This window comes from Stenella coeruleoalba (assembly GCF_951394435.1).
Source record: "Stenella coeruleoalba genome assembly, chromosome: 5".
NCBI lineage: Eukaryota > Metazoa > Chordata > Mammalia > Artiodactyla > Delphinidae > Stenella > Stenella coeruleoalba.
The window spans coordinates 15,859,059-15,884,995 of NC_137150.1; positions in this window are offsets into that span (position 1 = coordinate 15,859,059).

The window sequence follows — 25,937 nt, forward strand, 5'->3', positions numbered from 1 at the left end:
CTATGCCAATAAAATGGACAACCTGGAAGAAATGGACAAATTCTTAGAAAGATATGAACTCTCAAGACTGAACCAGGAAGAAATAGAAAATATGAACAGACCAATCACAAGTAATGAAATTGAAACTGTGATTAAAAATCTTCCAATAGGGGGCTTCCCTGGTGGCGCAGTGGTTGAGAGTCCACCTGCCGATGCAGGGGACGCGGGTTCATGCCCCGGTCCGGGAAGATCCCACATGCCGCAGAGCGGCTGGGCCCGTGAGCCATGGCTGCCGAACCTGCGCGTCCGGAGCCTGTGCTCCGCAACGGGAGAGGCCACAACAGAGAGAGGCCCGCATACCGCAAAAAAAAAAAAAAAAAAAAAAAAAAATCTTCCAATAAACAAAAGCCCAGGACCAGATGGCTTCACAGGTGAATTCTATCAAACATTTAGAGAAGAGCTAACACCCATCCTTCTCAAACTCTTCCAAAAAATTGCAGAGAAAGGAACACTCCCAAATTCATTCTATGAGGTGACCATCACCCCGATACCAAAACCAGACAAAGATACTACAAAAAAAGAAAATTACAGACCAATATCACTGATGAATATACATGCAAAAATCCTCAACAAAATACTAACAAACAGAATCCAACAACACATTAGAAGGATCATACACCATGATCAAGTGGGATTTATCCCAGAGATGCAAGGATTCTTCAATGTACACAAATCAATCAATGTGATACACTATATTAACAAACTGAATAATAAAAACCATATAATCATCTCAATAGATGCAGAAAAAGCTTTTGACAAAATTCAACACTGATTTATGTTAAAAACTCTCCAGAAAGTGGGCATAGAGGGAACCTACTTCAACATAATAAAGTCCATATACCACAAACCTACAGCAAACATCGTTCTCAATGGTGAAAAACAGAAAGCATTTCCTTTAAGATCAGGAACGAGACAAGGATGTCCACTCTTGCCACTATTATTCAACATGGTTTTGGAAGTACTAGCCACAGCAATCAGAGAAGAAAAACAAATAAAAGGAATAAAATTGGAAAAGAAGAAGTAAAACTGTCACCTTTTTTAGATGACATACTATACATAGAGAATCCTAAAGCTGCCATCAGAAAACTACTAGAGCTAATCAATGAATTTGGTAAAGTGGCAGGATACAAAATTAATGCACAGAAATATCTTGCAATCCTATACAATGAAAGATCAGGTAGAGAAATGAAGGAAATAATCCCTTTCACCATTGCAACAAAAAGAATAAAATACCTAGGAATAAACCTACCTAAGGAGGTAAAGGACCTGTATGCAGAAAACTATAAGACACTGATGAAAGTAATCAAAGATGACACAAACAGATGGAGAGATATACCATGTTCTTGGATTGGAAGAATCAATATTGCAAAAATGACTGTACTACCCAAAGCAATCTACAGATTCAATGCAATCCCTATCAAATTACCAATGGCATTTTTAACAGAACTAAAACAAAAAAATCTTAAAATTTGTATGGAGATACAAAAGACCCCGAGTAGCCAAAGCAATCTAGAGGAGAAAAAAATGGAGCTGGAGGAATCAGACTCCCTGACTTCAGACTATGTTACAAAGCTATAGTAGTCAAGACAATATGGTACTGGCACAAAAACAGAAATATAGATCAATGGAACAGGATAGGAAGCACAGAGATAAATGCACGTACCTATGGTCAACTAATCTATGACAAAGAAGGCAAGTATATACAATGGAGAAAAGACAGTCTCTTCAATAAGTGGTGCTGGGAAAACTGGACAACTACATGTAAAAGAGTGAAATTAAAGCACTCCCTAACACCATACACAAAAAGAAACTCAAAATGTATTAGAGACCTAACCGTAAGGCTGGATACTATAAAACTCATAGCGGAAAACACAGGAAAAACACTCTTTGACCTAAATCACAGCAAGATTTTTTTTGACCCACCTCCTCGAATAATGGAAATAAAAACAAAAGTCAACAAATGGAATTGAATGAAACTTAAAAGCTTTTGCACTACAAAGGAAACCGTAAACAAGATGAAAACACAACCATCAGAATGGGAGACAATATTTGCAAATGAATCAACGGACAAAGGATTAATCTCCAAAATATACAAACAGCTCATGCAGCTCAATATTAGAAAAACAAACAACCCAATCCAAAAATGGGCAGAAGACCTAAATAGACATTTCTCCAAAGAATATATACATATTGTCAACAAACACATGAAAGAATGCTCCGAGATATATTTTCTAGTGAAAGAGTCAAGACACAGAATATTGCAACAGAAAATATGAACCAAATTGTATAAAGTAAGAAGCATTACTATATAATTAAATACTTAGACACTCATATCACACAGACACATACATGTTAAATGTATAGAGAAAGGTTTGGATGAAGTGCACATTGATTTGTTAAAACAAGTTACTTTTTTTTTTAACATCTTTATTGGCGTATAGTTGCTTTACAATGGTGTGTTAGCTTCTGCTTTACAACAAAATGAATCAGTTATATATATACATATGTTCCCATATCTCTTTCCTCTTGCATCTCCCTCCCTCCCACCCTCCCTATCCCACCACTCCAGGCAGTCACAAAGCACCGAGCTGATCTCCCTGTGCCATGCGGCTACTTCCCACTAGCTATCTACCTTAAGTTTGGAATTGTATATATGTCCATGCCATTCTCTCGCTTTGTCACAGCTTACCCTTCCCCTCCCCACATCCTCAAGTCCATTCTCTAGTAGGTCTGTGTCTTTATTCCTGTTTTACCCCTAGATTCTTCATGACATTTTTTTTTCTTAAATTCCATATATATGTATTTAGCCTACGGTATTTGTGTCTCTTTTTCTGACTTACTTCACTCTGTATGACAGATTCTAGGTCTATCCACCTCATTAAAAATAGCTCAATTTCGTTTCTTTTTGTGGCTGAGTAATATTCCATTGTATATATGTGAAACATCTTCTTTATCCATTCATCCGATGATGGACACTTAGGTTGTTTCCATCTCCGGGCTATTGTAAAAAGAGGTGCAATGAACATTTTGGTACATGACTCTTTTTGAATTATGGTTTTCTCAGGGTATATGCCCAGTAGTGGGATTCCTGGGTCATATCGTAGTTCTATTTGTAGTTTTTTAAGGAACCTCCATACTATTCTCCACAGTGGCTGTATCAATTTACATTACCACCAACAGTGCAAGAGGGTTCCCTTTTCTCCACACCCTCTCCAGCATTTACTGTTTCTAGATTTTTTGATGATGGCCATTCTAACTGGTGTGAGATGATATCTCATTGTAATTTTGATTTGCAATTCCTAATGATTATTGATGTTGAGCATTCTTTCATGTGTTTGTTGGCAGTCTGTATATCTTCTTTGAGGATATGTCTATTTAGGTCTTCTGCCCATTTTTGGATTGGGTTGTTTGTTTTTTGTTATTAAGCTGCATGAGCTACTTATAAATTTTGGAGATTAACCCTTTTCAGTTGCTTCATTTGCAAATATTTTCTCCCATTCTGTGGGTTGTCTTTTGTCTTGTTTATGGTTTCCTTTGCTGTGCAAAAGCTTTTAAGTTTCATTAGGTCCCATTTGTTTATTTTTGTTTTTATTTCCATTTCTCTAGGAGGTGGGTCAAAAAGGATCTTGCTGTGATTTATGTCATAGAGTGTTCTGCCTATGTTTTCCTCTAAGAGTTTGATAGTTTCTGGCCTTACATTTAGGTCTTTAATCCATTTTGAGCTTATTTTTGTGTATGGTGTTAGGGAGTGATCTAATCTCATACTTTTACATGTACCTGTCCAGTTTTCCCAGCACCACTTACTGAAGAAGCTGTCCCTTCTCCACTGTACATTCCTGCCTCCTTTATCAAAGAAAAGGTGGCCATATGTGTGTGGGTTTATCTCTGGGCTTTCTCTCCTGTTCCATTGATCTATCATTCTGTTTTTGTGCCAGTACCATACTGTCTTGATTACTGTAGCTTTGTAGTATAGTCTGAAGTCAGGAAGCCTGATTCCTCCAGATCCATTTTTTGTTCTCAAGATTGCTTTGGCTATTCGGGGTCTTTTGTGTTTCCATACAAATTGTGATTTTTTTTGTTCTAGTTCTGTGAAAAATGCCAGTGGTAGTTTGATAGGGATTGCATTGAATCTGTAGATTGCTTTCAGTAGTAGAGTCATTTTCACAATGTTGATACTTCCAATCCAAGAATATGGCATATCTATCCATCTATTTGTATCATCTTTAATTTCTCTCATCAGTGTCTTATAATTTTCTGCATACAGGTCTTTTGTCTCCTTAGGTAAGTTTATTCCTAGATATTTTATTCTTTTTGTTGCATTGGTAAATGGGAGTGTTTTCTTGATTTCACGTTCAGATTTTTCATCATTAGTGTATAGGAATGCCAGAGATTTCTGTGCATTAATTTTGTATCCTGCTACTTTACCAAATTCATTGATTAGCTCTAGTAGTTTTCTGGTAGCATCTTTAGGATTCTCTATGTATAGTAACATGTCATCTGCAAATAGTGACAGCTTTACTTATTCTTTTCCAATTTCGATTCCTTTTATTTCCTTTTCTCCTCTGATTTCTGTGGCTAAAATATCCAAAACTATGTTGAATAATAGTGGTGAGGGTGGGCAACCTTGTCTTGTTCCTGATCTTAGTGGAAATGCTTTCAGTTTTTCACCATTGAGGATGATGTTGGCTATGGGTTTGTCATATATGGCCTTTATTATGTTCAGGAAAGTTCCCTCTATGCCTACTTTCTGCAGGGTTTTTATCATAAATGGGTGTTGAATTTTGTCAAAAGCTTTCTCTGCATCTATTGAGATGATCATAAGGTTTTTCTCCTTCAATTTGTTAATATGGTGTATCACGTTGATTGATTTGCGTATATTGAAGAATCCTTGCATTCCTGGAATAAACGCCACTTGATCATGGTGTATGATCCGTTTAATATGCTGTAGAATTCTGTTTGCTAGTATTTGGTTGAGGATTTTTGCATCTATGTTCATCAGTGATATTAGCCTGTAGTTTTCTTTTTTTCTCACATCCTTATCTGGTTTTGGTATCAGGGTTATGGTGGCCTCGTAGAATAAGTTTGGGAGTGTTCCTCCCTCTGCTATATTTTGGAAGGGTTTGAGAAGGATAAGTGTTAGCTCTTCTCTAAATGTTTGATAGAATTCGCCTGTGAAGCCATCTGGTCCTAGGATTTTAATCAGTTTCCATTTCAGTGCTTGTGATTGGTCTGTTCATATTTTCTGTTTCTTCTGGGCTCAGTCTCGGAAGGTTGTGCATTTCTAAGAATTTGTCCATTTCTTCCAGGTTTTCCATTTTATTGGCATAGAGTTGCTTGTAGTAATCTCTCATGATCTTTTGTATTTCTGCAGTGTCAGTTGTTACTTCTCCTTTTTCATTTCTAATTCTATTGATTTGAGTCTTCTCCCTTTTTTTCTTGAGGAGTCTGTCTAATGTTTTATCAATTTTGTTTATCTTCTCAAAGAACCAGATTTTAGTTTTATTGATCTTTGCTATTATTTCCTTCATTTCTTTTTCATTTATTTCTGATCTGATTTTTATGATTTCTTTCCTTCTGCTAATTTTGGGGTTTTTTTGTTCTTCTTTCTCTAATTGCTTTAGGTGCAAGGTTAGGTTGTTTATTCGAGATGTTTCCTGTATCTTAACGTAGGATTGTATTGCTATAAACTTCCCTCTTAGAACTGCTTTTGCTGCATCCCATAGATTTTGGGTCATCGTGTCTCCATTGTCATTTGTTTCTAGGTAATTTTTTTATATCCTCTTTGATTTCTTCTGTGATCACTTTGTTATTAAGTAGTGTATTGTTTATCCTCCATGTGTTTGTATTTTTTACAGATCTTTTCCTGTAATTGATATCTAGTGTCATAGCGTTGTGGTCGGAAAAGATACTTGATACAATTTCAATTTTCTTAAATTTACCAAGGCTTGATTTCTGACCCAAGATATGATCTATCCTGGAGAATGTTCCATGAGCACTAGAGAAAAATGTGTATTCTGGTTTTTTTGGATGGAATGTCCTATAAATATCAATTAAGTCCATCTTGTTTAATGTATCATTTAAAGCTTGTGTTTCCTTATTTATTTTCATTTTGGATGATCTGTACATTGGTGAAAGTGGGGTGTTAAAGTCCCCTACTATGAATGTGTTACTGTCGATTTCCCCTTTTATGGCTGTTAGTATTTCCGTTATGTACCTAGGTGCTCCTATGTTGGGTGCATAAATATTTACAATTGTTATATCTTCTTCTTGGATCAATCCCTTGATCACTATGTAGTGTCCTCCTTTGTCTCTCCTAATATTCTTTATTTTAAAGTCTATTTTGTCTGATATGAGAATTGCTACTCCAGCTTCTTTTGGTTTCCATTTGCATGAAATACCTTTTTCCATCCCCTTACTTTCAGTCTGTATGTGTCTCTAGGTCTGAATTGGGTCTCTTGTAGACAGCAAATATATGGGTCTTGTTTTTTGTATCCATTCAGCCAATCTGTGTCTTTTGGTGAGAGCATTTAGTCCATTTACATTTAAGGTAATTATCGATATGTATGTTCCTATTCCCATTTTCTTAATTGTTTCGGGTTCGTTATTGTAGGTCTTTTCCTTCTCTTGTGTTTCTTACCTAGAGAAGTTCCTTTAGCAGTTGTTGTAGAGCTGGTTTGGTGGTGCTGAACTCTCTCAGCTTTTGCTTGTCTGTAAAGGTTTTAATTTCTCCATCAAATCTGAATGAGATCCTTGCTGGGTAGAGTAATCTTGGTTGCAGCTTTTTCTCTTTCATCACTTTAAATGTGTCTTGCCAGTCCCTTCTGGCTTGCAGAGTTTCTGCTGAAAGATCAGCTGTTAACCTTATAGGCACTCCCTTGTGTGTTATTTGTTGTTTTTCCCTTGCTGCTTTTAATATGTTTTCTTTGTACTTAATTTTTCACAGTTTGATTAATATGTGTCTTGGCATATTTCTCCTTGGATTTATCCTGTATGGGACTCTCTGTGCTTCCTGGACTTGATTAACTATTTCCTTTCCCATATTAGGGAAGTTTTCAACTATAATCTCTTCAAATATTTTCTCAGTCCCTTTCCTTTTCTCTTCTTCTTCTGGAACCCCTATAATTCGAATCTTGGTGCGTTTAATGTTGTCCCAGAGGTCTCTGAGACTGTCCTCAGTTCTTTTCATTCTTTTTCTTTATTCTGCTCTGCAGTAGTTATTTCCACTATTTTATCTCACAGGTCACTTATCCATTCTTCTGCCTCAGTTATTCTGCTATTGATCCCATCTAGAGTATTTTTAATTTCATTTATTGTGCTGTTCATCATTGCTTGTTTCATCTTTAGTTCTTCTAGGTCCTTGTTAAATGTTTCTTGCATTTTGTCTATTCTATTTCCAAGATTTTGGATCATCTTTACTATCATTATTCTGAATTCTTTTTCAGGTAGACAGCCTATTTCCTCTTCATTTGTTAAGTCTGGTGGGTTTTTATCTTGCCCCTTCATCTGCTCTGTGTTTTTCTGTCTTCTTATTTTGCTTATCTTACTGTGTTTGGGGTCTCCTTTTTGCAGGCTGCAGGTTTGTAGTTCCCACTGTTTTTGGTGTCTGTCCCCAGTGGCTAAGGTTTGTTCAGTGGGTTTTGTAGGCTTCCTGGTGGAGGGGACAAGTGCCTGTGTTCTGGTGGATGAGGCTGGATCTTGTCTTTCTGGGGGGGCAGGTCCATGTCTGGTGGTGTGTTTTGGGGTGTCTGTGGACCTATTATGATTTTGGGCAGCCTCTCTGCTAATGGGTGGGGTTGTGTTCCTGTCTTGCTAGTTGTTTGGCATAGGATGTCCAGCATTGTAGCTTACTGGTCGTTGAGTAAACCTGGGTGCTGGTGTTGAGATGGAGATCTCTGGGAGATTTTCGCCGTTTGATATTATGTGGAGCTGGGAGGTCTCTTGTGGATCAGTGTCCTGGAGATGGCTCTCCCACCTCAGAGGCACAGCAGTGACTCCTGGCTGCAGCACCAAGAGCCTTTCATCCACACAACTCAGAAAAAAAGGAAGAAAAAGTAGAAAGAAAGAATTAGTAGAAGTAGAAAGAAAGAAAGAAAGGAGGGAGGGAGGGAGGAAGGAAGGAAGGAAGGAGGGAAGGAAGGAAATAAAGAAAGAAAGAAGATAAAGTAAGATAAAATATAATAAAGTTATTAAAATAAAAAAATAATTATTAAGACAAAAAAAAAAAAAAAACGGACGGATAGAACCCTGGGACAAATGGTGGAAGCAAAGCTGTACAGACAAAATCTCACACAGAAGCATACACATACACACTCACAAAAAGAAGGAAAGCGGAAATGATCATAAATCTTGCTCTCAAAGTCCACCTCCTCAATTTGGGATGATTCGTGTCTATTCAGGTATTCCACAGATGCACGTATATCAAGTTGATTGTGGAGCTTTAATCCGCTGCTGCTGAGGCTGCTGGGAGAGATTTCCCTTTCTCTTCTTTGTTCTCACATCTCCCAGGGGCTCAGCTTTCGATTTGGCCCCACCTGTGCGTGTAGGTCGCTGGAGGGCGTCTGTTCTTTGCTCAGCCAGGACGGGGTTAAAGGAGCCGCTGATTCGGAGGCTCTGGCTCACTCAGGCCGGGGGGGGGGGGGGCTGCATTGGGTCTTCGTTGCTGTGTGCAGGCTTTCTCTAGTTGTGGTGAGTGGGGGCTACTGTTCATTGCGGTGTGCAGGCTTCCCATTGCAGTGGCTTCTCTTGTTGCGGAGCACAGGCTCTAGGCACGGGGGCTTCAATAGTTGTGGCTCGCGGGCTTCAGTAGTTGTGGCTCGCGGGCTCTAGAGCACAGGCTCAGTAGTTGTGGCGCACGGGCTTAGTTGCTCCACAGCATGTGGGATCTTCCTGGACCAGGGCTCAAACCTGTGTCCCCTGCATTGGCAGGTGGATTCTTACCCACTGTGCCACCAGGGAAGCCCCTCATAACCTACCTTTGAAATAGAAATTATTATTATCCCCACTTAAAAATGCTGTTAGATAAATTACTATGGGTCACAGGAGAAAAAAAATCAGTGGAGCCACAATTCTACACAGGCAACCTGACTGCAGAGCCCAGACCCTAACTATTATCATATACTATAATCATCTTGGATAACCTGAATCTATCACTTCAGGGAGGAAACATAACAAAAGTTATACTTTCTACAAGATGCATTAGGGTTTCTGGAAAACAATCAAGTGGCTCTAGCATAAATATTTGATCTTGTCCCCCAACACTTGACAATTTTCTGTACTTGTCACAGAAAGAAAGACATGATTTTATTAGGTATATTTTAAAACCTTACCTACTGCTGCAATACAACATGGAAATTGGATGGGGGTTCTATTTGCCTCTATTTCCGACATACATTCTTCAGTGAATATATTTGTGTCTTGTTTCTACCATGATACTAAAAAGTTTGTGATGAGTAATCTGACTGTATTTTCTTAGGATCCAACTATCCAGAAGCTTCTCAGAAATTCATCACATACATGTTGCCTTCTCTGATATATTGCCATTGTGATTGTGACTTAGGGGGTTTCTAGCTTAAAATAAAGATAAAATAATAACGGTGATGTGGATCTTATTCTTGGTTCAAGCTCTCTATCCTCAAAAATTATAGATGTCTTACAGCAAGATTACAGATGTTTTATAACATTGATGTTTTATAATTTGTGTTATCATTGATGCTCTTTTTAAAAATACTATGCTTTAGTAATTGAAATTGTGATATATCTTCAAAGATGCATCCTAATGTTGTGGTTTGGGTGTGTGCCAGAATCCATTAAGTTATACCTGAATGCCAAAAGTTTGAATTGCCCTGCTATGGACCAGTGGTGGTTTAAAAAAAAAAAAAAAGCCTTACCTATAAGTAAGCTATAGTTTGCACATTGTGCAAAGGCTAGTTCTCATGATATTAGAACTAAAAATTATTTATTTAAAATCCCACTCTATACCATCTAGCATGCCAGTTAATGGGAATAAAAAGAAGTATCACATCAGAAAATCCCTAGTCTAGTAGGAATGTCTAGACAATTGGACATATTATTTGAGTACAGTTGAGATTATATAAATAGACAAGCAGATAGAGTATGCACGCTCTGGAAAGCCACAGGATGAACACTTAATGTCGAAAAGTGGAAACATATGCTGGATCTTGAAGTGCAAGTAGAAGTTTTACAGGAAAAGAAAGAAGTTTGTGCATTAGGCAAAGCAACAGTCTGTGCAGAACCCGAGAGATGAGTGACAAAGTATGAACCTTCCATGGAACAGTAAGCATTTCTTCAGGAATGGACTGTGGATTATGAAGTGAGATGTAGCAAGTGAAGTAAGTGGACAGGTTAGAGTCAGAGTGGGAAGAGCTTTGTATTAAGCAGTTTTCTGTTTATCCTGGAAGCCCCTGGGAACCTTTGGCTTAAGCAGTAGAATAACATAATTATATTATGTTATATTACATTATATTATTATAACACAAACTTCTTTTGTATTAGAATTCTTATGCTGACAACCTACAACTTGTGCACACTGCTGTGTGATAAAAAAAAAAAAAAAACACTCAGACTAGAAATAGAAGGGATCTGCCTCCATGTGATACAGGACACCTAAGAAAAACATCACACTTAATGATGAAAAATGGAAAGCTTTCCCTCTAAGATTAGGGACAGGACAGGATGTCCACTCTCACCATTTTTATTCAATATTGTACTGGAGATTCTAGCCAGGGCAATTAGGTATATAAAAAAAGAAAGAAAGCAAAGATATCCAGATTGGAAAGGAGGAAGGAAAACTATCTCTAATTACAGAGGGCATGATCTCCTATACAGAAAAGGCTAAGCACCGTCAACAGCAACAAGCTATTAGAGGTAATACATGTGTTCATCAAGGTTGCAGGATACAAGATCAATATACAAAAATCAATTGTATTTTTATACATTTATATGTTAGCAATGAACAATCTCAAAATGAAATTAAGGGAAAATTTCATTCAGAATAACATCAAAATATTAAAATACTTTAGGAACATATTTAATAAGACAAATGCCAGATTTGTACACTGAAAACTACAAAACATCACTGAAAGAAATTTTAAAAGCCTTAAATAAAAGGAAAGCTATCTCATGTTCTTAGATTGGAAGACTTAATATTGTTAAGATGGCAATAATCCACAAATTGATCTACTGATTCAGTGCAATCACTATCAAAATCCTAGTTGCCATTTAGGATAAACTATTCCTAAAATTCATACTGAAGTGCAAAGGACTCAGAATAGCCAAATAATCTTGAAAAAGAACAACAAATTTGTAGAACTCACTCTTCCCAATTTCAAAACTTATTACAAAGCTACTGTAATCAAGACCTTGGTACTAGCATAAGGATACACACCTAGATAAATAGAGTAGAATTGAGATCAGAAATAAACCTGTACATTTATGGGCAACTGATTTTTTTTTTTTTTTTTTTTTGCGGTACGCGGGCCTCTCACTGTTGTGGCCTCTCCCGTTGCGGAGCACAGGCTTCGGACGCGCAGGCTCAGCGGCCATGGCTCATGGGCCCAGCCGCTCCGCGGCATGTGGGATCTTCCCGGACCGGGGCACGAACCTGCGTCCCCTGCATCGGCAGGTGGACTCTCAACCACTGCGCCACCAGGGAAGCCCTGGGCAACTGATTTTTAACAAGGGTGCCAAAACAGTTAAATGGGGGAAAGCACAGTCTTTTCAGCAAATAGTGCTGGGACAACTGGATATGCAAAACAATGAAGCTGTACAAGGGATGCGACCTTGTAACCATCCAAAAATTAACTTAAAATGGATCAAACACCTAAATGTGAGAGCTATAATTATTAACTTTTAGAAGAAAACATAGGAGTAAACTTTCATGATCTTATATTCGGCAGTGATTTCTTAGGTAGTACACTTAGAATCAAAACAAAAAAACAAAAAAAAACTGAACATCACCAAAATTTAAAATTTTGTGCTTCAAACAATGCTGTCAAGAAAGTGAAAAGACTACCCATAAACAGAAGAGGAAAAAATAGTTGCAAATCATATACATGATAATGGTCTAGAATCCAAAATATATAAGGAATGTTTACAGCTCAAAAATAAAAAAGACAAACAATTCAGTTAAATATGGGCAGAGGATTTGAATAGACTTTTTGCCTAAGAATATATACAAATGGTCAATATGCATGTGAAAACATGCTCACCATCTTTGGACATTAGGGAAGTGTAAATCAAAACCATATGAGATACTACTTCAAATCCACAAGAATGGCTATCATCAAAAAGATGGTCAATACCAAGTTTTAGTGAGGATGAGAGAAATTGGAGCCCTTTTGCATGGGTAGTGGGAAAGTTAAATGGTACAGCTGCTTTGGAAAACAGTCAAGCAGTTCCTCAAATGGTTAAATGTAGAATTACCACATGGCCCAGCAATTCCACACCTAAGTACATACCCAAGAGAATTGAAAAGATATGTTGGCATAAAAACTTAACATAAATGTGTGTAGCAGCATTATTCACATAGCCAAAACATAGAAACAACTCAAATATTCACTACTGATGACTGGATAAACAAAATGTGCTATATCTGTCCATGGGGATATTACTCGGCCAAAAAAATAATGAATTACTGATACATGCTACAACATGGATGAACCTTGAAAAGATTATGCTAAGTAAAAGAAGCCAGACAAAAAATGCTACATATTGTATGATTGTATTTATATGAAATGTCCAGAATAGGAAAAAATAAAACATAAAAACATAAAATAGATATTGATTGTCAGGAGCTGGGGGAAAGGGGAATAAGGAATGACTGCTAATTAGTTCAGGATTTCTTTTCAGGGTGATTGGGACGCGTGTGTTAAAGCTATGGAGAAGCAAACCTCACTTAGTGGATTGACACAGGTCAATGATTACTACTAAATGGGGGTAGAGGAAACCCTCTACTCATCCCCTTCAATAAATAAATAAATAAAAGGGCAAATCCACAATGCACCTTGCAGTATGAGGCGATACACCTGATTGGCCAGAGACCTTAAACTCTTTAAGGAATGGAACCTTGTGACCATGGCAAAACTCATCAAAGTGACAGAGATGACTTGAGCTGTTCTGTTGCCTCCCTCATGGTTTACAGACTGTACAATAACTGTGACCACTTTGCTTTGGAAACCACTCAGCTCCAGGAAGTGCTAAGTGACCCTCCATGGTTTCAGGTTGTCTTCCCTGGCAGCTGTTAATACATGTTTCCCACGGCTAGGGGAAAATAATTCAGGAAAAGCATTTCAATAGTTAGATTCATGCTACCCTGGACAATGTGATCAGCAGCCTTATTCGCACTTGGTTTTGGAGAGAGAACAAAGGAGGATGAGGGAAAGGTACTGGCATTCATTGAACACCTGTTATTGTGGTGGTTGGTGCTTTATAGATGCACTGTCACATCTGGGTGTCATGACAAAGCTGTGAGCTAAAGAGTGGCATCCCATTTTATTTATTTTATAGGTGGCTCCCAAAGGGTAAAGCACTTGCTCAACGTCACTCAGCCGATCAGCAGTTGAGCTGAGATGTGAATCGGCATCCGTCTAATTTCAAAGTGCCGGTTTAAATTGTTCTTGATTCTTATTATCATATTGCTCCTCTAAAGGGCTCTATTAATTAAACTGCTCCTAATAATATATAAGGATATCTTTCACTGCATCCTCACTAACTATGGGTATTATTGCTAAAACATTTTGCAAACAGTCTAAGTACTTCTTTTATATTAATTTATTATGTATTTTCATGTTTGGTAAATTATTAAATATAGAAAATTATTAAATATTATTAAAATGATTATTAAATATAGCAAAGTATAAATTATTACAAAGATTATTAAAAATAGAAAGTTGACTATTTCTCTGTTTTTATGTGTTTATGGATTCATTATGTCTTTTTTTTTTTTTTTTTTTTTGCCATATGCAGGCCTCTCACTGCTGTGGCCCCTCCCATTGCGGAGCACAGGCTCCGGACGCGCAGGCTCAGCGGCCATGGCTCACGGGCCCAGCCGCTCCGCGGCACGTGGGATCCTTCCAGACCGGGGCACGAACCCGTGTCCCCCGCATCGGCAGGCGGACTCCCAACCACTGCGCCACCAGGGAAGCCCGGATTCATTATGTCTTGAATATCAATTGCCTTCTTCCTTGATCCATTAATATTACTATTATACTTATTTTAATATTATGATCAGTTTTCTTTAAAATTCCATTCGCTAATTCGTAATTCATTCAAACAATTGCTAAATGCTTTGTGCTTTTAACTGACCCTGTGCTAAACCCTAAGACTTTACAACCCCTACTGCCAAGAGCTCACAGTCTGTCTGGAGGAACAGTTGGAAAAGCCAAGTATTAAAGAACCGGAGGGCAGGAGTTCGCAAAGGAGCTCCTTTTCAATTTCATGTTTCACAGTGGAGTCACATACACGCTAACAGGAAAGCTGCAGCTTGGCGGCTCTTGGCTGCTCTTAGGCGTCCTGTGTCTTAACTCAGACCAAACTGCCCTGAGCGGAGGAGGCCTGGAGTTTCATGCTCAGGCAGGGTAGGTGGAGAGACCTCAGGCTTTGATGCATTGGCCAGCCCTCCTGGATCCCAGAACCGACTTGATCACCGCCATGAAATCCTCTGGGGATAGTATGGAAACATCAGTCCTTCAGCCTTATCAGCATACCCCATCCTGTTTTCTTATTCCACTCTTCCTACTACCAAGATGACTATTCAGAGGCCAGTCTTGTCTCCTTATGATGCCAGCCATGTCAGAATCTAGCCAGGTGCTATATGTTAAAGATGGAATGGGTATCTACACTCCAGTGTTCTGAGCACTGAGATGCATCGTACACACTTGGGCATTTACTTCTGTCTTCTTTGAGATTTCTGGGCTAGAGTGATGCGTTGTGCTCCAGCACTTACCCATTCTCTTTTTCCATAGGTCAGGACAACACAACCAGATGAATAGCAGCTTATACGGTGGCTATGGAGGTGGAAATCAAGCTTCTCCTATCCCTGTGGTGAGAGGCTAACTTGATGTGGCAATTATGTCTGTTTTTCATCCATTTTTTAATGAACAAAGTGAAATAACGATCACCTGGAGACGTGTTGACAATATTATCAGATGCTGGGAAGATTTGACTCATATTTCTTGGGGTGGTCACGTGTCACATGAGAGGAAAGAGTGGTTACCCCTTGAGAGGCATGGTCTAAATTAAAATTTCATTTCCTAAGTTTGGATAACAAGGAGAATCCTTGGAAAGTTGAATGAAACAAAGACACTTTAACGATTAAACATCAACACTAAGAGAGAAAAGTCAACAAGTGCACTAACTACTACGGTTGATTTTAAGTAATAAAGAAAACAGTGTACAATTATTTAAAATCCATAAAAATGTATGTATTTCAGAACTGGAAATTCATGTGAGAAGTGTAATAGTAATAATGACTTGTGCCCCCAACCTCATTGTTTTGTGGCCCTTTATATTTGAAATAGTCTCTGAGGTGTATATTATAGGCAGATGGATAAAATGTCTTTAATACTAATTAGACTTCTGGTAACTTCTTTTAGGAAAAACTTACATATAGTAATGCATATTAAAAAGCACAATGGGCTTCCCTGGTGGCGCAGTGGTTGGGAGTCCGCCTGCCGATGCGGGGGACACGGGTTCGTGCCCCGGTCCGGGAAGACCCCACATGCCGCAGAGCGGCTGGGCCCGTGAGCCATGGCCGCTGGGCCTGCGCATCCGGAGCCTGTGCTCCGCAAGGGGAGAGGCCACAACAGTGAGAGGCCCGCGTACCGCAAAAAAAATAAAAAAGCACATTGCAGAAACGAAGGTATTTCAAGAACAGCATGCATAATTACACTTGAATATTATTTTTAAACACAGTGAAATATAGATTGTGATTAGGAATCAAGGCAAGGAAAAGTTACAGTGTAGTCATCGGGTCATCGGGAGCCCTATTCCTGGCAAATGAGTCAGATTTATACTAAAGGTGGACCGCTTCACATATCTAGTGCTGAAAAATGGAACTTCAGATGATGAAAATAATCTGAAAACTTCCTTTGAGCTCTGTCTGACATTATATGGACTTCAGCTGGCAAGTGTGTTGTGAGAATGTAATGAATCCCAGGAGCAGAAATAATCAGTTCTGTCATCCTCATCCTTATTTAAAGGATAGTTTATACAGTAACATGAGCAACAAGAAATCTGTTCTCCTCCAGCTGGAATAGTCATGCTGGGCTGATCTATTTAATAATTACTGGCTAAATATTTACAATAATGAATGGCATTTGTTTTAAAGCTCAGTCAAGATAATTAGAAATGATGATGAGTTTATTTCCCACAATAACAAATTGAAATTCTTGACTTGAAAGAAAAATAACTATATATGGTATAACGTTTCTATTCAGGTTCGTAATACGTTCGAGCACAGTCCTGATGGGTGTGAAATATTGAGTTCTCCTTAGCCATGGCTTACCAGAGAATCAGGGATAGTTTTCATTGTTAATTTAATGCTTAAACTACTAGCTGTTCTCTCTACTATGTATTGAAAATGATAAAACCTGAACTAATTAACCGGCATGTAAAATCCACTTTGTGGGATTATCATCTAGTATTTTAATTGGATTTCATGAGAATGTAATTTTGTTCTATTTAATTCAGTAGAAAAAACGTAAAACTGTATCTAAAGATGATTTAGCTTTTTGTAATGAGCTTTTACAGAAAGAAGCACATCTTGAAGAGAATGCTAAGAATAAAGAGATGGAGTTATTTCAAAACAACCTTTCACACACAAGCTAGACAGGAATGTGTCTTTTAGGACAGTTGCCAGGTACTGCAGAGATGAGGCCCAATTTCTGGCTTCTCACTACATTCTCTGCCCTCCCATCACATCTTCCTTCGGGGACCTCCGCCATGCATTTCCCTTCCACTTTAGGCAGCATTAGAGGTCCTGCGCTCTCTCTACCATGGCTCCCTTCACTGCCCAGACCTCTGGGGCTCATGTGTCACACTTCCTAAGTTTGTAACCTTTATGTGTGAAAGTATGTAAAATAAAACATTTGTGTAGAGAGGCACACAAAAGTATACAGCTTCGAGAACATATGTATATGTATAACTGATTCACTTTGTTATAAAGCAGAAACTAACACATCATTGTAAAGCAATTATACCCCAATAAAGATGTTAAAAAAAAAGTATACAACTTCAAGATGTATTGTTTTTACTCTCTTATCTCTATGGAGGAACACGAGTTCTTTATTTAAATGTACTCCAATTTGTAATCTTTTCCTTTATAGTTAGTGTTTTATGTGTGTCCTATCTCATACATTTTTTTCTTCCCCAAAATGATGAAGGTATTATATTGCTTTCTAAACTGTTCATTGTTTTCCCTTTAGAAAATTGTTTTGCCTTTCACAATTTACCTGGAATTACTTTTTGTATGTGTGTTTTTATATTTGGTATGAATTAAAACTCAACATTCCAGTTAGGGAGCATAGCCAGTGCAAAGACTTCGAGATTTCAGGAACTTGCATCTGATGAGGAAGAAACTGGAGCCAGTGAATGAGGCAAGAGGAGTGAGAAGCGAGGTTGCAGAGGCAGACACAAGACTTAGCTGAAGATTCAGCTTCACTCTCTATTAAATCTTTAAGTTTTTAGATATAATATTTATGTCTAAAGATAGATATAGAGAGCTTTCTAGCCCTCAGTAATCATTTTTTCATTTTATTCTAAATGTATGGGAAGCTATTGGAGAGTTGGGAACAGTAGAGTGATACTATACGATTTACATTTTTAAGAGTCACTGACAGTTGTGAGAATAATTAAGAGAGGTGCAAAAGTAATGGAGATGGAGCAGTTAGGGAACTTCTGCACTTTGCCAGGTGCTAGATGATGGAGGCTTGGACTAGTGTCTTAACAGTGGAGGTGGGAAAATGTGGACAGACTTGAGATTTGTTTTGAAAGGAAAGCCAACAAGATTTTCTGATGGATCAGATACAAGTATGAAATATGACTCCAAGGTGGTGATATTTATGAAGATAGGAAAAATATCATTTAAAATTTCACTGACTCCATGAAATTCTGGTCCAAGTGGTGAATGTTTCCAAAAGTAATCTATACTACTAACTTTGCACTTGATGGTAAAGTTACCTTTTATTTGATAATGCCTTCCTAGTTAACATATAAGCGCCCCGATCCCTATATCTCCGTGTAATTATAATAAATATTTTCTAGATATTTATCAAGCATTCTCATAGGCAATATTTGATTGCAGCATCCCCTCAAATGGTCCATAAACCCATCAGTCTCCTTAATTTTCAGCTGAGGAAATTTAGATACAATATTTAATAGATAGTAAAGCTGGATCGTCAACTAAGTCCTATGACTCTAAAATTTCTAACTTCTTTTGTATGGAGAGGTTATATGTTTTGTGTAACCTCTGTAACAGCAATATCAGTGGCTGAGCACAAAGAAATACACACTCATAAAATGATTGCTAATTGGTTTATTGAATAGGCACACTTGCTCTATCTAGGCAAGGAAGACAGTTTAGCCATGCACTGACTACACCAGGAGGTGCAGACCTGGAATTCTATTTCTTCTACTTAAAGGTTGTATCTGTTTGTTAATTAAGTTTATCTAGAAATATTTAACTTTTAAGGCCTAAACCTACTTTCTAATGAAAGCATATGGAAATACCCTGGGATTATGCTCCTACTAATTTTTCTTAACCTGTTTGTTTGAATTCTCTTTTGTGAGTGAGTGTGAACTGAAGCATGAATGATAAAGAACAAAATGCTGTTTCTACCTGAACTTAAAAATTCAACAGAAAGAGTGACTCATCTGCAGCAATTAGTGTGGAAACCCAGATGGTCAGATGAGACAAACCATCGGCAGATTTTATTAATTTCTTAAGGAAATGTTTAATGTTGAGATGGAGTCTTCAGAAATGTACCTAAAGTATGTTATTTTTCCAATAGGCTAAGTTCATTAATTCCAACTGGATTAATTTGGACATATTACCATTGTTTATCTAAAGAGAAAGGACAAGTACAATAAGTTCTAGTGTAGTGGCATGAACAGCACAAGACTGAACCTTTAAAAAACATGAATTCAGGGACTTCCCTGGTGGCGCAGTGGTTAAGAATCCGCCTGCCAATGCTGGGGACACGAGTTCGAGCCCTGGTCCGGGCAGATCCCACATGCCGCGGAGCAACTAAGCCCGTACGCCAGAACTACTGAGCCTGCGCCTTAGAGCCCACGAGCCGCAACTACTGAGCCTGTGAGCCACAACTACTGAAGCCTGTGCTCCTAGAGCTCGTGCTCCACAAGAAGAGAAGCCATGGCAATGAGAAGCCCGCGCACGGCAATGAAGAGTAGCCCCAGCTCACCGCAACTGGAGAAAGCCCACGCGCAGCAAAAAAGACCCAAGGCAGCCAAAAAAAATAAACTAATAATAAAAAAAAAAACCATGAATTCAAGTAAAAGGAATTTATAATCTGCATATGTTGAATTATCCTTCTCAGAGTAAGAATGATAATAAACTTTTAATAGCTGGCATTTATAACTTTCACAAAGCGCCTGTATGTATCATTTTGATTTGATCTTCACCCTCAGCCTTACTAATATGAAGTTTACATCCATCAAATCCTTGAGCCAGGCACTGTGCGCAATGCTTTGCATACTTTATCTTATTTAATTTTTCCTAATAATCTGCAAGTTAGGTGAATTGACTAAGGTTTGGGGTGATAAGCAAAACAAATGGACTTTGCCTAACTTGAGCAAAGTAACGAAGATACTAAAATTGAAGACTGGAACTAAAGCAAATTGGAGCACTGTCTTTGAAATCAGCCAATTCCAATGTTTTTTCAGAATTTATGAGATTTTACCCAAAGTTCACATTTTCAGGAGAATCTATTTGGCTTGCCTCTAATATTGTACTCATCCCCTTGTCCAGGTGCTTCAATTTGGTTAAGACTAATTTCGGAGCTTTGAAGATGGAATGAAAGGAAAGTTCCTTTTCCTCTAACCATGTTGGCATTTACATAGAGAATACAGCAAACCAGATATAAAAGTTAAGAGGAAAAGGTACTAGAGTTAATGCTTCCTCCCAGCTTTCCAGAGTCAGTGGAGAGTAAGGGGAAGAATCTCAGGTTATACACAGATGGCAAAGAAATGGTCGAATGGTTCCCGAAGCCTTCAGGTCCCTAAGGAGCTGGATCCGTCTTAGCTATTTGGTAAGAAAGAAAACTGACAGTGAGTCCAGCAGGTTTCATAGTAACGGGACAGCTGGGCGCCCATGATGTACAGTCCAACTCCACCCCAGAGAGATGGCGATGGAGCCCTCTCTTCTGTAGCTCTCATCGTATGAACTAAATACAGATTCCAAGACATAACAAGCAACAAATACGAGAGGAAACTGTCAGGAAGCTGGAATGAGTGTGTGTTGGTGGAGCCGGGAGACGGTGAGTCTTCGGTCAAGGGTTAAAGGCAGCTGTCAGCGGCGGAGAGAGGGATAATCAAATTAAGTTCTGCTCTTTCCCTTGCCCACTGTGCTCCCTTAGGACAATCATTGCTAGCCTCCTGGCCTCACAATTCTACGGCAACCACCACTGGGGCTGATGTCCTCAGAAGAAATATCAGAGCAACACTGAGGCCGGGATGGGCATAGGAGTGGATGAAAGTATGTGCTACCTACCAGCCTTGGTGTTTTACCCCTTTACCCCATCCCTTCCTAACCCCCAGGATCCGTGGATTACTCTTCAGGGCAATGACTTCCTGCTTATTCCTGAGCATTTAGAGATAAGTAACTGTTGGTCAGATGGTGGCAAATAAGAATAATTTCTTCTTGTGAAGGCTAGAGTGTGTTCTTCACATTTTCCCTAATATTCATTCCAGACAGAGTAGCTGGTAGACTTAAGGCAACCTAAGTTTACAGGTTAAAATAAGAAACCTGCTAAGAATAGCTACTTTGGATAAGAACAAAAAACTGGAAAATATATGTCATCTGAGGCAAATGCTATTATTATTATTATTAGCCAATCATACTATTGACAGCAGTATAAAAGCTATTAGTAAAAATGTGAATGCTGGTCAGGCAAAAACAATGGAGCTGTGAAGGTCGAAATGATGTAAAGAATGTCCCTAATGCCTGCAACATAATAGGTGAGTAGGAGGTGTAAATTTCTACCCTACTTTTTGGAATCATACATGAAGTAAGTGAGGAGCCAGACTCGTGTCTGTTTTTCTTGACTGTTTTTCTTGACTGTGTTCTTTACTGTTTTTCTTTACTGCTATAACTTCAGGCATTGTACAAGTTTCCCGACGCTTCTGTTCCAAATTGCCACAAGCTTCGTGGCTTAAAACAACAGGAATTTATTATCTCATGGTTCTGGAAGCAGAGTGTGAAATCAGTATCACTGGGTTGAAATCAAGTTGCCAGGGCTGTGCTTCTCCTGGAAGCTCTAGGGGAGAATCTTTTTCTCGCCTCTTCCAGTTTTCTTTAAGGAATGGCTGCCCACGTTCCTTGGTGTGTGGATGTATTGCCACAATCTCCTAGGCCAACGTCTTCAAATCTCTCTCTGCTCTGTCTTCACATTCCTTCTCTATGTGTGTCACATCTTCCTCTGTCTCTCTTTTATAGGGACACTTGTGATTACATTGGACCCATCAGGGTAATCCAGGATAATCTCCTGATCTCAGGATCCTTAACTAAATCACATCTACAAAGACCTTTTTCTTTGGTCATGTAAGGTAACATTCATAGGTTCTAAAGATTAGGATGTGGGATCCATTACGCAATGTACACCACAAGTAATTATGCCTATGCATAGTAAGTGCTCAATAAATATTTGTTGAGTAAAGCCTCTTTCCACAGCCTTTTCCCACTGCCTCTCCTACGATCTGTTTTATTTATAGTACTTTGTCCTACCCTCATGTACTCTCTATATATGTTATTTATACATATTTTCTCTCCACCATCCCTTATGATCTAACAAAAGTGGTTTTAAGCAACATGATTGTGCAGAAGGAACCATAGACATGTAGACTAGAATCAGATGTTGGTCTTAACATTTTGAGTTGGGATGGAAAGTAACAAGCAACAGAAGTATGGTTCATTTAAAAATCTATCATTTTTACAAGTCTATAGCTTTGTTAGTCATTTTTCCAATGAGTGAATAAGAAAGACATTGAGGACTTCTGTAACTTAAAAGTAATGATTTTGCTATCAGAAGTGTAAGCTATAAGACGGACATATTGTGGATAACACCAGAGTGGTCTTAAAAACAGTGGTTTTCATAATTGAACAAATTATATGGTTTTCAAAGGTCATGTGGTTATCGAAGGTGATACAGTCATCAATGGAATATCTTTAACACATGAAACACTAGCAGAAATGACTGGGCTCTTGAATGGATGGTATGTTTTGAGTCATGGATTGATACAGTTTCAATGACTGGGGCTGTGGGTGAAGACATGTGTTGCTTCCATACGACTTAAGAAGCCCACTGTAGTTAAGGGGTATTTCATAGTCATCTCCCAATTCTGAAGACAATTTTAGTTGGTCTTTGTCTTCTCACATGGAATTGTTCACAAGGAGATAATGAACTTGTGATTGGGACAAGTATTCAAGGGAATGTTCTGCCCATAGCTCTCACCACAAGCAAATAAATTAGAATTCTACTTCTTTATTCATCATCCTATTATGAGCTTTCTGAATTCACTCACTGAGTCAAAAAATACTTACTGAGCATCTACTGTGTATCTGATACCTAGGGAGTTGCCAGACATACAATGACGGAACTGATGGACCTACCCTCTTTCTGCATTCTTCTGTACTGACAAAATCATATCCTGCAAAACTTCAACTAAATGACAAAAAACAGGTGAATAAGCTGATGGATTAGTAAAAAGACACCACCTAAAACAACAACAACAAAAGCGTTTTCATCAAGTTCTTCACAGTGTCACAACAAAGGTAACACTAGGCCTGGTATCAACATGTATTTCTTTATTTATTCATGATGAACTTTTATTGAGCATCTAATATATACCAGGCATTCTGCTAGCCACTAGTAATACACAAAATGATAAACAAAAAGACCCTAATGGATGTTTGTTTAGGTAACTAACTAATTAGGCCCTGAGATCATTGAAATAAATAGAAATATTGAATCAACTAAATAATAACATCTTGTTTACAAAAATAACAGATGTGATAATAGGTAGATGATATGGTTGAGTAATGCAGATAAATCAAGGATAGTATACTTTCAAATTTTTGTTACCATAAAGAAGTTAAAATATGAGACTTAGTATAAAATTGTACATCCAATAAAAAAGTTCCAAAGTTGAAAGATGACAGATTTCAATATGGAATGATTTCAAGTGACAAAGAGTCTAATTAGTAAAATCATACAAGAAGTTCCTTTATCAAGAGAAAATTAAAAAGGAGATTCAAATTAACTAATTGCTGCATCAGACTGCATAGTGTAAGCCAAAATGCAGGCACTGTAAATGTAATTAAAGTAACAATTCGATCCCTATCTGTAGGAAAGCAGGTGAAGCTGCTTCTGGAGAACTGGTGTGACTCAGGAGTCAAACTGATTATGCAACAAGAATGACTCATTTATATTTCGTGCCACTGAGAGTGGAATCGATGGCATTCTCAGTCTCCCCACTAAATGAAACATTCCTCAATAGAACCTATTTATGTTCACCCAAGACCTCCTGATTTAATTGTAAACTGTCTCATTTAGCCTGTTGATAGAATTTCAGCAATCTCAAAACTCCCAGCTCAGAATCTCCACAGGGAGCAGAGCAGCCACCTCAGTCCAACTGGTTTACCCTTGTATATATACTTGTCACGTGTTCTGCTTGCTCAGGCATTTCCTTTCACTTGGTAACCTGGTCTCAGTCCAAATGCTCTCTTAGAAATGAGACAAGGTCAGAACTGTTAAAGGCATAGAGTGACAACTGACAGTGAACAAAGAGGCCAAAGAAACATCAAACAGAAAAATCACAGTTGCCCAGGACAAATCTGCCCAAGTATTCCAACATTCCCCAAGGGCAATGCTGGATTGCAGCACTTTACCTCGTAGTGAGCAGCATGAGTCATCGAGAAAATGTCAACTGCTGTTCAAATATGCCTTTTTGACTAAGACTTGGGGGTGTGTAATAAACTAATTTAAACTAGAAAGCTTTGTCATTTAAGGGAGGAGTCAAGCTTCACTCTCAAAAATTAACTTGGTTTAAACCTTCATTTTCTTATGGAACTGGCATCGAGCTTTCACAAAAGAAGCCTCGCCAAGTGCTGAGATAAAGTTTACATCTATAGGAAGCTAAAAACAGCACTTGATGAAATCTATAGTGCCTGAGTCCCAAACATTTATATTCAACATATGAAAGAATATTTTAAATGAGTTTCTCTTTCCAATGTACTTAATAATGACAATAGGGCTACCCTGGTGGCGCAGTGGTTGAAAGTCCGCCTGCCGATGCAGGGGACACGGGTTCGTGCCCCGGTCCGGGAAGATCCCACATGTCGCGGAGCGGCTGGGTCCGTGAGCCATGGCCGCTGAGCCTGCGCGTCCGGAGCCTGTGCTCCGCAACGGGAGAGGCCACAACAGTGAGAGGCCCGCGTACCGCAATAATAATAATAATAATAATGACAATAGAAATAATAGCAGATAACACTTATTAACACTTATCATGTGTCAAGCACCATGTTGATTTCCTTACAGAGATCATCTGACTTAATCTGCTGACAGTCCTAACAAGTATACATATATTATTATAATCCCCAAAATTCTGATGAGGAAACTGATGCTTTCTCTGGCTAGCCCCATGTCTTACTATAGACAAGGGGCAGAGCTGAACTTGAATTCTGGCCTTTTAACTCTGGAGACATTGGAAATCTTTGAGTCAGGTAGATTTCTTTGTCATTAGATAGATGTTCGTTGCCAAAAACAATATTTCTTTTTCAAAAATGTTACTGTGATTGGGCGATTGGGATTCACATGTATACATTGATGTGTATAAAATTGATGACTAATAAGACACTGCTGTATAAAAAAATAAATAAAATTCAAAATAAAATGTTACTGTGCATTCTCTTAAACCCAAATCTATTCAGAAATGTAGTTCAGTGGTTTCAAAGTAAAGTTGAAATTCTTGATAAAAAATGTTCAGGGAATCAAGAAAAGCTACAAGAGGAAATTGAGAATTGTAAGGTATGTTTTTTTGTTCCTTTTAATATATTTATTTTTGGCTGCGTTGGATCTTCGTTGCTGCACACGGGCTTTCTCTAGTTGCAGCGAGTGGGGACTACTCTTCATTGCAGTGCGCGGGCTTCTCATTGCAGTGGCTCCTCTTGTTGCGGAGCAAGGGCTCTAGTGCATGGGCTTCAGTAGTTGTGCCTCGCGGGCTCTAGAGCACAGGTTCAGTAGTTGTGGCGCATGGGCTTAGTTGCTCCATGGCATGTGGGATCTTCCCGGATGAGGGATCAAACCCGTGTCTCCTGAATTGGCAGGCAGATTCTTAACCATTGTGCCACCAGGGAAGTCCATTGTAAGGTATGCATTTAACTAATAGAAATCTATCAACAATGTGTGGTTTCATCAATTTCGTGAACAGAGTCACCAAACATAAAATTCTATTTATCTTATTAAGTTGTTTCATTGAATGAAAGCTATATTACACAAACTTGCTAACTGATGAAATGAAGAGTCTAAATTCGAAAATGTATGACCTCTAGGAAAAAAAGACTTTCAGATTTATTAATTTCAAATGAATACATATATGTAGCTATCAGTGTACATAGATAATATACTATTTTTAATAAGATATTTCAA